Below are 14363 nucleotides of genomic sequence, written 5' to 3'. Positions count from 1 at the left end.
GGCTGTGGTGGAAAGCATTGCGGAAAACCTTGGGTCCCAATCGGGATTTTTATTGAATTGGAAATCCTGCCGAGCAGTCTAACATCAGATTGTTATCTTCAAAAACAACAGAAATGGTATTTATCAAAATTCGAATGACAAATATAAGAACGAAAGTACAATTCCTCATCGAATAAACAGTCAACACCAGAATCCTGAAGTACGTTGATCCGTGTTTAAATATCAAATTTCAGAGTTCAATCCAGATTTTTTCAGATTCTCAAGTCCTTTATTTACTCAAAGTATTCTCAAAGTTCATTCCAAATTTCTCAAAATCAGAATCCAAATTTCACAAGTTTCAAAGAACATCCACAGCAGCCAACACGTGTTTCGTTGGGCATTTGTCTATGCCAATCAACTTCCTCAGGGCTCTCCACTTTTCCACTCCCACCAATATCTCATATAGTAACGATGTATTAATTTCTCAATGGATCTAAGTCTCAATAGGTAAGCGTCCAATGCTCTCTTTCCGTAATAGAAATTTCCGTGATAATTAAATTGCAGGGTCTATATCCCTATTCGAAGTTGCAGTGTATGTCTAACACGTGTTTCGTTGGGCATTTGTCTATGCCAATCAACTTCCTCAGGGCTGCAAGCCAAAATAATACAAAATAAACTAATGTAAAGAATTATATAATATAATAGTAGAGGTAATCCAATTATTTACGAAAAGAAATCACCACCTAGGTGAAAAGATAAAGCATAGTACCCTCATTACAGTGACAAACCATAACTGTACACACATTATGTGGATCCCGGTGTAAAGTCATGATTAACAGAAAAACATTCTGCCATTGCGCCAAATTCGTATCACATAAGTATATTACCTCAATCAGAATAGATTATCCATTAGTGTCAAGTTACTTTCAGCACACGTTTATCACGACAATCATCAGTATCTGGAATGATACAGGGAGGCTCTAAGCTATGTCACCACAATTTACTCGTTGTACACCAAATGGTTATCATGGACTTATAGCTATCTATATTACATTTGTTAAACATAGCACAAATAGCACAAATAGTGAATAATAAATAGTACCTCTCCACTTTTCCACTCCCACCAATATCTCATATAGTAACGATGTATTAATTTCTCAATGGATCTGTCAGAAAAGATCGCAAAGTCAAAATCCTATTTGTCTCATTATATTACAGCAAACGTAAATGGTAACACCGAACTTCCCTTACCTAAGTCTCAATAGGTAAGCGTCCAATGCTCTCTTTCCGTAATAGAAATTTCCGTGATAATTAAATTGCAGGGTCTATAAAAGAAGAACCACATTTTAAGAGGTCTTCCAACATTAAATCTATTCATATTAGTGCTTTAATTTAGGAGAATACTCTTACCTATATCCCTATTCGAAGTTGCAGTGTATGTCTCCCCAGAATATCGGCTATCGGCGTGTTCCATGGCCGCCATCTTCCTTAAGAAACACCTCGTAAGGTGCTTCAACTCCTGTTAGGTGGCACGTTTTATTGGACAAATGGGAGCATGAGCTAACCACCAGCTCAAGTAACTTGCATAGACAAATGCCCAACGAAACACGTGTTAGACATACACTGCAACTTCGAATAGGGATATAGACCATGCAATTTAATTATCACGGAAATTTCTATTACGGAAAGAGAGCATTGGACGCTTACCTATTGAGACTTAGATCCATTGAGAAATTAATACATCGTTACTATATGAGATATTGGTGGGAGTGGAAAAGTGGAGAGCCCTGAGGAAGTTGATTGGCATAGACAAATGCCCAACGAAACACGTGTTGGCTGCTGTGGATGTTCTTTGAAACTTGTGAAATTTGGATTCTGATTTTGAGAAATTTGGAATGAACTTTGAGAATACTTTGAGTAAATAAAGGACTTGAGAATCTGAAAAAATCTGGATTGAACTCTGAAATTTGATATTTAAACACGGATCAACGTACTTCAGGATTCTGGTGTTGACTGTTTATTCGATGAGGAATTGTACTTTCGTTCTTATATTTGTCATTCGAATTTTGATAAATACAATTTCTGTTGTTTTTGAAGATAACAATCTGATGTTAGACTGCTCGGCAGGATTTCCAATTCAGTTTTACATCTTGGATTTATCCAGGATAAATTAAGGAAGTTTGGTAACCTTCCTTTCCAGCCTTGTAGCAGTCCCTGGGATAATTCTGAACCTATAATAGAGCCATACTCACAGCTGAGCGCCCTCTTTCCATGTTACCTTCTCTCTTTTCTTGTCAGGGATTTTTATTGAACAAGGCTAAAAGCCAGATCGTGATAAATAGATTTGCTACAGGTATGGATAACAGGCTGTAGAAAAAGCAGTTTATTTAGGCATTAATATTACGGCAAAGGTGGAAGATGTAGTGGATCTAAATATTACCCCTATAATGAGGAAAATTTAGAACGATCTTCAATGCTGCGATAATTTGAAGCTGTCAATAGTGAGGAGATGCAATCTCATAAAAATAATGATTTTGCCAAAACATTTGTATATTTTTCGCGCAATCCCTTTGGAAATTCATAATTATTTGTTTAGACAAATGGAGAAGGAGGTAGCTAGATTTATCTAGTAATATTGAAAGACCAGGAGAGCGAATGTATTCCTATCCCTACCTAGGGATAAAGGGGGGTGGGGGCTTCCGCATTTTAAGCTTTATTATTTAGTGGCATCATTTCAATATTACTGGCCTCTCTTTGGTGTTAAAGAAAAAGATAGCAATGATTCTTGTTGTGTGCCGTCAATGTATGAGATATTGATTGGAGCCCGGGCTAACGGCTGTCTCTTGAAATTTTATGAAGCAAGTTATTTTCAGAAAACGCGATTCAAGGTACTGATCACTGCTTTTCAGAATTGGGCAGGCGTAAGGAAGAAACGTGGGTGGGTAGGTAGGTTTAGCCGGTATTCTCCTATGATTGGGAATGATCAGCTGCCAATGGCATTACAAGATGCATGCTTGGCAAGGTGGAAAAAAGGTCGTTTATACAGGAAAGGGGACCTGTTAGCTGGGGACTACATAACTTCCTTTGAAGTTGTCAGGGAAAGGTTTGGTGTTGGCCCCTGGGATTTTTTTAAATGTTTGCAGTTGAGATTTTTTCTGTTTAAAAAAGCTGGTGGTGCGGTAGGTTTTGGGCAGGTACCCTTAATGGAATTGTTAATTAGTAGCTCGGGATCTTCAATTGCACAAATATATAGATGTTTGCTAGAAGGAGTACCAGATGATTTAGATAAACATAGGTTGAGATTGCAGGATAAACTAAGGGTTACGGAATCCTGTTTTTTGAGATCATTAGAACTAGGGGCCACGATATTGTGCTCCGCCAATTTGTGGTCCCAAAATTTTAAGACCTTATTTAATCTTTATATAACACCTGTGAAAATTGTTAGATGGGGGGGGGACAGAGGGGACTAATTGTTTTAGATGTGCAACATTTGGTGCGGATATGGTGCATATTTTTCCACTTGCCCTCACATAGATCCAATAGGTCGTGAAATATGAGGCTTATTACAGCAGGTGTTAAATGAAGATGTTCCTCTGACACCTCGGCTGATGTTATTAGGTGTAAATGATCTAGAGAGGAACAGTGGGGTAGAACTCATTTTTATAGCAATGGTAGTTCTTAGGCTTTGTGTCGCCTCAGCCTGGCTTAATTCACAACCTCCAACCTTTCAGCAATGGAAGGGAGGATTTTTGCATATATATAATTTAGAAATGACACTTTATGAAAAGAGAGGCAGAAAGGGTAGGATTAAAGGGAATAGGATCTGGGGCCCCTTTACCTCCTGGATTACATCACTTACATAAATGGATTTTGGTTTTTTTAAGTCTATTGGTAAAATGCGAAGTAGGGTATAAATAGATTTAATTTATTTTAAAAATATTGCTGTTACATTGTTATTTTCTAGCCTATCATTCACTGCTATCTTTGAGCAATGTTTTAACTGATTGAACTTTATCTCAAATGAAATTGTTGTTTTTTTTAAATTATTTGTATGGATTGTATTAATTTGTGATTTTGCTGCATTTACACTGTTTTATCGAAAATTAAAAGTCTATTTAAAAAAATAAAAATAAAACTCGAGTAGAACTGGGCGTCTCTAGTTGTCAGATGTATGCACCTTGTACACATAGGGAACTTTACTTCTAGTCAGTATAAGGGAGTTACACACTTTAGATAACCCCTGCTCACCCCCTTGGTAGCTTGGCAAGAGCAGACAGATTTATTCCAAAGGCAATGTGTAATGTATTTGAACACAGTAACACCGTGAAAACATTAGAAATGGACACCACACCAGTTTAGACAAATTAAATATCCTTATCTAATCCAAGCAAGACCAAAACAACAAAAATCCACACTACATATATCAAGATATCGCTTTTAGAATGATTACTACAAAAATGAAGCTCCTAGAAACATGTAGCTCTAACTGGGGCTATTACGACATCGTGACAGACACAAATCCAAAGTACGGCGCTGACAGTCCGGTACGCAGGCTGGTCACAGAGTAACACATGACCCCCCAAACAAGGAGCATGTTTGAAAGTTGAAGCGCAACGTCCATTATCGGGCGCCGCGCTGTCATGAAAACAGGGTGGGTTAGGGAGAGTCGGTCATGCTTGCAAATGCAGTTAGATTAAAGACATTAAAGAAAATGCAGTGCGTAGCTCTTGCACCGAGGTATTTTTAAAATATCACTTTTTATCCGTTTGAGGGCAACTCCTACCTTAGCTGTGTCCTGGGCTCGATTGTGACGCCTACCTGCCCTGGTCCGACGCGGTAACCAGTACCGTTGCACGGAGGGCTGGGTAGGGAGAGCCAGGCACTTCCGGCGGGCCGGTTAGCAGTCTAGTTGCTAATAGGCAGGCATAAAGGAAGGAGAGCTGGTGGTCGTGTTGCGGTGAGTTCGGGCGGTGGCAGAGCCCTGTTGCCGCTTACAACACTACTGGCTTGATTGTGGTTTTCCTACGACTCATCCACCACCTCCTCAAGTGGCCAAACCAAATTGACAATTTTTTCTCCTGGTTTAAACAGACTTATTTGGTCCTTCCATGGACATACGTCTGGTTGGTCCTTGTCGTGATTTTTCTCTTCATGTCAATTGGATTTATAACTGTTTTTTTCCTACTCATCAATGGTCACTATTTGCCTGAACGCTCTGCTGTGAACTTGGTTGATGGTATTTTGGCCCCCCACTCATCTTCCCACATCATGAAGCATGACCAGACTCTTGTTAACATTTCAGCATTCCCAGTTTCTGATGGTGTAGTCTGGGATAACGTGGATTATCAGGCCCATGGTCCGACTGAAGTCTTCAATGTACCATACATATTTTGTGTTTTTATGGGTGATGTAGTGACACAGGACATACCTTCTGATGATTGGGATGTGCATGCAATGTATTGTTCTCTGATTTAAAATATCATGCGGCTTTTGATGCTGAGGATTTATATCTGAATTCTGCCAATTATGCCGATCTGTTCTGTTATCAACATTATGGGCATCATTTCCTACACAAGACTAATACATTACATCCTGTGGTTAATTACACTCAGTGTGAGCATTGCCCAACACTGTTAAAAGAAGCTCAAAAACACTTAAAAATAAGTTTACATACTTTACAGACTTCGATAGGTCAAATCCCGAGTAGTTTGTCTTCGCCAAAAGTCATGTTGACCCATAGTAAATTAATTTACTTCTTTCTGACATGAACTGTCACTAAAAGGTTATGATCATTTGAAGGACACAGTTGATTTGAAATCCATCTGGGATTCTAAGTGCTGGCAAGTGAGAGGCACTGAGGCCCTACATCGTGCCTGCCTCATCCCAGCACAGATATTTTTTTTTAAACTACATGCTTTAGTTTGGCTACTGCAAAGAAAATGAATTCCACAGCCATTCCCTCTTTAACTGAATATAATAATTGGTGCTCATACACAAATTGTACAATTGAGTCATTACAAACTTTGTTTCAAAATAATTAATTTAATGTATCTGAAATGGAATCTCTCGGGTGGTTGATTTGCAGTCAAATTCAAATGCCTGCTAGCGCTGTTTTCGTAACCCTACTTCAGGCTACATGCAGGACAGACCTGACCCAAGATTTTCTGATTCCCATTCTATAACAACCTATTCATTGGTAAATTATGTCAACAGTGGTTGCAGCACTCTACACTATCGTCTGTTAAACAACCCTTATCATCCAACAATATTAATTTGGCCGATTTTGTCTTAGGACCGAGGGCTCATAGGACAAAAAGATGGATATACGCTGCTTACAATGAAATTTGGAAACTTTCACAAGTTGAGGCGGGAAATAGACCAGGCTAACTTGGAAAAGTTCTAGCTGTTGTCGACAACAACAGTATTAATACACTGTATTCCCGTATTTATACATTAGACAATATTGTTTCCTCTGTTATTGACATTGTACAAGAAGATGTGTCTCTGTTATATCATGGTCAGAATCAATTGCTTTCTGAAATGCAATTTGCATGGACTTTGCAAACTCTAAAAATGGGAAAAGTACTGTGGGATCATTTGAATGCAACTGCTTTGTTTTTACCGTTTAATTTAACAGACAAACAGCAATGCATGTCCATGAAAGATGCTATCTACACTCTTCTGCACAGTTAAAGAATAGATCCTTTACCTTTTTCTGTCACAGAAACTGACTTTGCTGTTTGGTTAATCCATGGGGTTATATCTTTGCCTTTCTCACTGTTTCAATTCAGCTCTTGTATAAAAGATTACCCTTTGGGCCGCTTTGAACCCCTTGGAAGCGCTTTTTTGCATGAACAATGACCTTTGCTTTTAACCTATCGATGTTTAAGGGACGATACAGAAGTATATCTTAACCAGTAGGACTGTGATTCCACAGTAGGTAATTCCCTGGTATGCAAAAACATAAAGTTGCATGGAACATGGAACATGTCGGCTCCGAACCTCGCTTGTGTTTTAAAATGTAAACCCATCCCTGCAATAATTCCCACGTTCACTCTGCTTACTAACTGTAGTTATCTTATTTTAAATAACCAAGAATGCTGTGTCTTGCTTGCTGGCATACCATACATTGTAACGGTTTCACAGCGCGTAGTTTGTTGCAATAATGTGCTTTTTCTGCCCCTGCATGGGCCTCTGGATAGTTCTGTTTGGACCTCAATACCAACGTTGAAAGCAGATTTCAACACATTGAGCAAATTAAAGGCGCTTATAACCCAACAAGACGTACCTCTTACTTCCGCATGAGAAACCTGCAGGTGGGTAGCGCTGCTACTGAAGTTCAAATGCTTCCAAACACTAACCTCCCACTACATTTTGGGGAGCTCATCCATTGCATATTTAACACGTCGACTACTCAAGGCCTGGCACATTTTTTTGAGACTGTCGGCTCTAGCCTTGTGACTTCTTTTCAGACTATATTTGGTGTAATACCTGCATTAATGCATTGTATCTTTTCCAGCGTCTTTGGTAGGTTTTCCTTAATATTGGCATTAGTCGCTGGAATCCTGCTTCTGCTGAGCCTGCTGCGCAATGGCTGCTCCTCTTGTGGTACTTTTATTTTTTCAAATTTCAACCATTATTACAACATTTATCTGTTCTTAAAAAGGGAAAGCATAACAAGAAGTTGGGACAATTCAAGACACATCAAAATACATTCAATAAACACTACATACATCCAAACACCCCAATCATATCTCAGTCAAAAAAGACATTCAACACTTTCATACCAGAATCAGACATGACACATCATTAGGGTACAATAAAAAGACAGGAATACAAAAATACAAACTCGGTCTGCAAAAATTAAACAAGACTTTTTGTTCAATACTTTGAAACTAGTACATTCCAATGGATTTATAAGTTTGGCATTATTCTTTGGCAGTTAATACAATAATAGGAAATGTACAGAAGGTGAACCGGAGTATAATATTACTAGTAACTCCTAAACACTTGGGCAGACCGGTTCAGAATGGCCATTCTGAACCGTTTTTTTGCAGACCGAGTTTGTATTTTTGTATTCCTGTCTTTTTATTGTACCCTAATGATGTGTCATGTCTGATTCTGGTATGAAAGTGTTGAATGTCTTTTTTGACTGAGATATGATTGGGGTGTTTGGATGTATGTAGTGTTTATTGAATGTATTTTGATGTGTCTTGAATTGTCCCAACTTCTTGTTATGCTTTCCCTTTTTAAGAACAGATAAATGTTGTAATAATGGTTGAAATTTGAAAAAATAAAATTGCGACTAAGTAGCAATACCCGATCTTGAATTTCTTTTCTTGATGTGGATGATAATTTTCATTGAATAAACGTATCAGTATTGGCAATTTCTTTTGTTATTTGAATTGCAGGCTCAGCCTTGCTGATCAGAGCCAACCCTATTTTTGTTTTCCCTCTTGTGGTACAGCACAGACCAGGCCGGCTCCAATTGCTCCGTGAAAGCATGCATGGATGCTTCTGTACATTACCACTGGCAACACTCGGTGTGTCTTATGGGTTGTCCTTCCCTTTCGCATATTTCACTTGCGTGCAACCAGTCTTTTTGTGCTTGAGAAGTGAGTTTACATGGGCGTTGCATTTATGCCATTCCAATACGTCCTGTCCGGACCCAGATTTTGACCAGCTAATAGGCCCCTAAGTGGCTCATAAGCAGGACAGTTCTGGGATTGGCTTAATGGCGCGTGCGGCTGCACTTGGAAATTTGGCTAAATGGGATATCTGTGAGGCTGCACAGAATCTCCTACTTCAGAGTTATATTGAATATCACGCCAGTTATCCAGCGAAGCTAATGGAGGTACCCGACTATGAAGAACACTCTTGTTCATTCACCTTGCTAAATTGGATGGCGTCTCTTTTTTCTAATGACCACCATGTTGTCCTTTTGGAGGGTGTTGCATTCTTTTGCTCCTACACTCTGATGGATTAACCGCGTAAATGGACAGCCGGCGTCATTTGGGTTTCGGATGCCTTTTTCCCACTATATTTTTTCTCTTCTTCAAGAAATTGTTTTTTTTATATAGACTCTCGTCTTTGATTTTTTCCCAAATTTATGGACACTTCTGTTAATCTCTACTCGCGCTTGTTTGAACTCTGTTTTTGTCCTGTGCCTACATACAATGGACTTACCAGGGGGAGGGTGTAGTACAGCTTATGGGTCCATTGTTGACATTTACTAAGTTAAGCATGAGCTTCACTGCCAAGAGGCTATTTTTGCGCACAACACTGCAAGCATATATTTTGCAAGACTCTGTTTGTACGCCTTTCACATGAGAACTGTCTGCTTTTCACGTTCCCTGCTCTGAGGTTTAGTCTGCACATGATATACAAGATTGATCAACAATGCCCCTTGTTATTCTGTTATGGTCAGTCCTTCGCACCTAGACATACCATACTACCTAAAGCTGCACTACTGGAAATCGTGTGCTTTAATATTGCAAGCTAAACATGTTTTGACACACTTGGAGAGGCACCTTTCCAGAGTGCAGAGCTTTGCTTGTCCTGTGATGTAAACCTTTTATCTAGGCCTTGTGGTATGAGGTCTGCTCACAAAGCCCAGAGGTCTTCTTTTGTATAATAAACTATTACTTACCACTGGGAGGGTGGTTAGGTCTCTTAGTCCTTTTTCCACTGTCTTCATAAAATAATATTCCTGTTTGTATTCTATGAAATTGTGACAATGCTGACTATTGTGTTTATGCATTTTGCTGCTAGTAATGGCATGTGTACTATACCATTGATCGCTTTAGTCAAAATAAAAATGTGAAACTATACAGCGTCCCTGATTACTCCCATTGTCTACAAGTATGAGTGAGTGAGTGAAAGAGTAGTCTGGCTCCCGTGATTCCCAAGAGAGAGTGACGTGTTCTGGGTTGTGTAATCATTGGTAGCTTCGCTGTAGACGGAGAACGAATGAGACACTATAGCTAGTCGATTTGGGATGTTGGGTACTAATGTGGTAGATTGGTACACCCCTATTCACTGAGGTCCCGTTTTCCTGTGCATTGTTCTGTAAATGTGCAGAATCCCTGCAACAAAATTTGTAATCATTTTTTTGTACAGTCCAAAAATCAATTTTCTGATAAAAAACAATGACCCCAACCTTGCAAACTTTCTCTACAAGTTCAGTAATAGTGATTTTTGAATGTTTAATCTTTTAGTTACTTTTGGAACTAAAACAACTGTGTATAGAGTCCTTTTCCTGCCCTAAATCAAGCAAAATACAAGCTTCTGAATAGGAGGAAATGTCTATATAAATGGCAATTTTGGTCACTGTGAGGCCTAAAACAGATGTTAATCAGCAATAGGTGTGATCCAGTTGACATTTTGAATCATTTTTTGTACAGTCCCAAAAAATCAATTTTCTGATGAAAAACTATGATCCTGGACCTTACAAACTTTCTCGAGATGGTCAGTAACAGTGGTTTTTGAATGGTTAATCTTATGAGTAAATGACTGTTGGATATGATAAATCACTTTTGGAAGTGAAATAGGTGTGTTTAGAGTCATTTTCCTGCCCAAAATCAGGCAAAATAGAAGCTTCTGAATAGGAGAAAAAGTCAATAGAAATTGCAATTTTGGTCACTTTGAACCCTAAAAAAGTGGTTATTCAACAATAGATGTGATTCAGTTGACATTTTGAATCATTTTTGTACAGTCAAATAAATTCAATTTTCTGATGAAAAGTGATAACCCAGGACCTTTCGAACTTTCTCCAGATGGTCAGTAATGGTGATATTTTAATGTTTAATGTTTTCACTGTAAATGACTGTTGGATGTGAATTATTGCTTTAACCTCTAAATTAAGTGTGCTTAGATTAATTTTCCTGCCTGAAATCTGTCAAAATAGAAGCTTCAGAGTAGGAGGAAGCATTTGTAAAAATAACAAGTTTTGTACACTGTGAGACATTAAAAAGAGGTTATTCAACATTAGGCACAATCCAATCGACAATTTGAATAATTTTTTGAACAGTCCAAAAAATCAATTTTCTTATGAAAAACGATGACCATGGACTTGTCGAATTATCTTCATATGGTCAATAATGGTACATTTTTTTAATGTTTATTCTTATGACTGTAAACTAAAATAAGTATATTTAAAAGTCATTTTCCTTGCCCGAAATCAGTCAAAATAGAAGCTTCTGAGTAGGAGGAATCATCTGGAAGAATGGCAAATGTGGTCACTGTGAGTCTTCAAAAAGAGGTTATTCAACATGAGGCTCAATCCAATTGACAATCTCAATTGTTTTTTTACGGTTCAAAAAAACCATTTTCTGATGAAAAACAATGACCCGCACACGTCTAACTTTCTCCAGATGGTCAGTAATGGTTATTTTTTTAATGTTTAATAATTTGATTGTAAATGACTTGATTGTGAGTTATCAGTTTTGGAACTAAAATATGTGTGTTTAGAGCAGGGGTCTCCAATCTTTTCTGTAGTGAGAGCTACTTCTGATCAGTAAAAATCGCCGTGAGCTACTAAAGGCCGAGCAACTCGCGCATTTTACTGAGACATCCCCCCACACCCAGCTTCATTGACTTTATGCCTAAATATTGGCGTTCATCAGGGAAGACAAGGAAACACTTCCCACATAGGATCACAAACCAAAGAAAACATGTCCAACAACCTACGGCACACATGCCATAGTTTGCTGACCATGTAGGTAAGTGCTTCAGTGCCACACATTGGATTAGTAAGCGCTAGAATAGATAGAATGCTGCAACAGAAGGCCTCCCCTTACTTCATTATCAAATAAAGTAAAGTAAACAAAGGGAGAAAAGTTATGTTACAAGTGAATACATATAACTTTTTTTCATGCTTGGGCCTTTGCAGACTATTAAAACAGCAACACATGGCCGGTATTTGGAAAGGTGGCAACCCTAGTTTCACTTTAAAGCACTTCACTCAGTTCTATAACATGTACTTCAACTGCAAAGTCCAGAAAGATCATAGCCATAGTTCTTCACTCTGTTCAGCTCAGCAACATACTGTCTGCTAAGCCGTGCACTCTCTGCCCAGTCTTCTACTTCCAGAAATCCAACTCCAATCTCTTGGCAGTCTTTTATTTCATCAAAACCATAATTTGCAGTCTATTTTACAAGGGCTTACTTTGCAGACTAGCTTTCACTCCTAACTCAATTATGTTCTCACACTTCATCCTGCACTTCACAGATTTCGGATGCCAGCATTTTCTGCATCCTACACTAAGCACATCTCCATTTTCTCAAAAGCCATTCACTAACAGTACAGCTGTCCTCTGCGCACAATTGCTACATACCCCTAAGGCACAGAGGTGTAAACCTCTTCAAAAAAGGTTTTGAATATGAGGGCATCAATCTGTCTGTGTACAATCCCAATGAAAAAAACAATTAGAAGGGAGGTAGAGTATAGGGGTAGGATTCTTACTCCACAGGCACTGTTACATAAACAAAAGGAATCCTACTCACAGGGAAAAGGGGAAGGGGTGTCTTCCACATGTGTGGGGACACTCAGTATTTTGTAAAATACCCCTCACACACCAACAGGCCCCTTGGTGTCATGCTTCATCATCGGGGTCTTCGCACCCCTCTAACGGGATGCGGCGTGCTGCGACCTACGACTACGCGGGAGCACTGTAAGATGGACTATGTGTGGTGTGTGTGATGTAAGTGAGGGGGTATGGAATGTGAGTGGTGGGGTTTGGTGAGGGTTAAAAAGTACCTGGCTCTTGGGTGTATGGAAAAAACTTTATTCTAAACCCCGGGCTGGTACTATTAAAAGAGTGCAGAGTGAGGTATTTACCTGTCGTAATTATGGACAGTACCTCTGGTGTGCGTCGACATGTTTTGGAGCGTGTGCTCCTTCTTCAGGACGGGGGCACAACTTCCCACCTTACTCACGTATTTCTATTGTTTGTGTAAATTACAAAAAAAAGTGCAAGACTATATACAGTGAATTAATATAAAATTAAGGCTATAATGTGCCTACAGCGGTTTGTGACCATGCACTTGCATGACCTACAAAGAAAAAGAAGAAAAAGAAAATGAGTGTGGTTGCCCTAATAAGGGTGGCTCAAACAGGTGCAGTCACCTGGAGCACCACATGGCATATTCGCCCTGTAAAGGAAAAAAGACAAACTAAAACACACAACATATAAGCACACACAGATGGTAATTTTCAAATATATGGTCATACTCATTGTGAGTTGATGTCTTGCTTCATGAGCATTCTCGGACGTCAGGGGATGATTGCTAAATTTGCAATCTAAAGGAACAAAGGATTGTTTTCAGTTTTTTACTCACTTTTCGTTTGGGAAGTGGTGTTGTCTTATTTATCAATACTCACTAACTCGGGACAAAGTGCGCCTCCGTGTTTCCTCAACCGCTGCTCCGCTGGTTTTGACTAGCGATGGGTAGTACGCGCCTTTTATACTCTGAATGCCTAAGTACAGTGCTATCCTCATTGGCTTATTGTCGGACATGCCTGATGCCCATATATGGCTAATCCGTTCATTGTTACCGACATACCATATACGGTGTGTCCGGTTACAAGGGATGCCCAGGTGAAATGCCAGGTGTGGCTGTTGAGGGTTAGAGGACGCATGCGTGCAGGATCAATGGCTTGCACCTGCGTCTTTTTTCCTTTACAGGGCGAATATGCCATGTGGTGCTCCAGGTGACTGCACCTGTTTGAGCCACCCTTATTAGGGCAACCACACTCATTTTCTTTTTCTTCTTTTTCTTTGTAGGTCATGCAAGTGCATGGTCACAAACCGCTGTAGGCACATTATAGCCTTAATTTTATATTAATTCACTGTATATAGTCTTGCACTTTTTTTTGTAATTTACACAAACAATAGAAATACGTGAGTAAGGTGGGAAGTTGTGCCCCCGTCCTGAAGAAGGAGCACAGGCTCCGAAACATGTCGACGCACACCAGAGGTACTGTCCATAATTACGACAGGTAAATACCTCACTCTGCACTCTTTTAATAGTACCAGCCCGGGGTTTAGAATAAAGTTTTTTCCATACACCCACGAGCCAGGTACTTTTTAACCCTCACCAAACCCCACCACTCACATTCCATACCCCCTCACTTACATCACACACACCACACATAGTCCATCTTACAGTGCTCCCGCGTAGTCGTAGGTCGCAGCACGCCGCATCCCGTTAGAGGGGTGCGAAGACCCCGATGATGAAGCATGACACCAAGGGGCCTGTTGGTGTGTGAGGGGTATTTTACAAAACACTGAGTGTGTACAATCCCAGCCATGGTGCTTCACCTGCTCAAAATGTTGAGGGCTGCCAGTGCATATTTGAATTTATTTTACTTTTCTTCTTCTCAA

The sequence above is a fragment of the Lissotriton helveticus genome, chromosome 12 (assembly GCF_964261635.1).
Source record: "Lissotriton helveticus chromosome 12, aLisHel1.1, whole genome shotgun sequence".
Lineage (NCBI taxonomy): Eukaryota > Metazoa > Chordata > Amphibia > Caudata > Salamandridae > Lissotriton > Lissotriton helveticus.
This window is presented reverse-complemented; position numbering follows the sequence as displayed.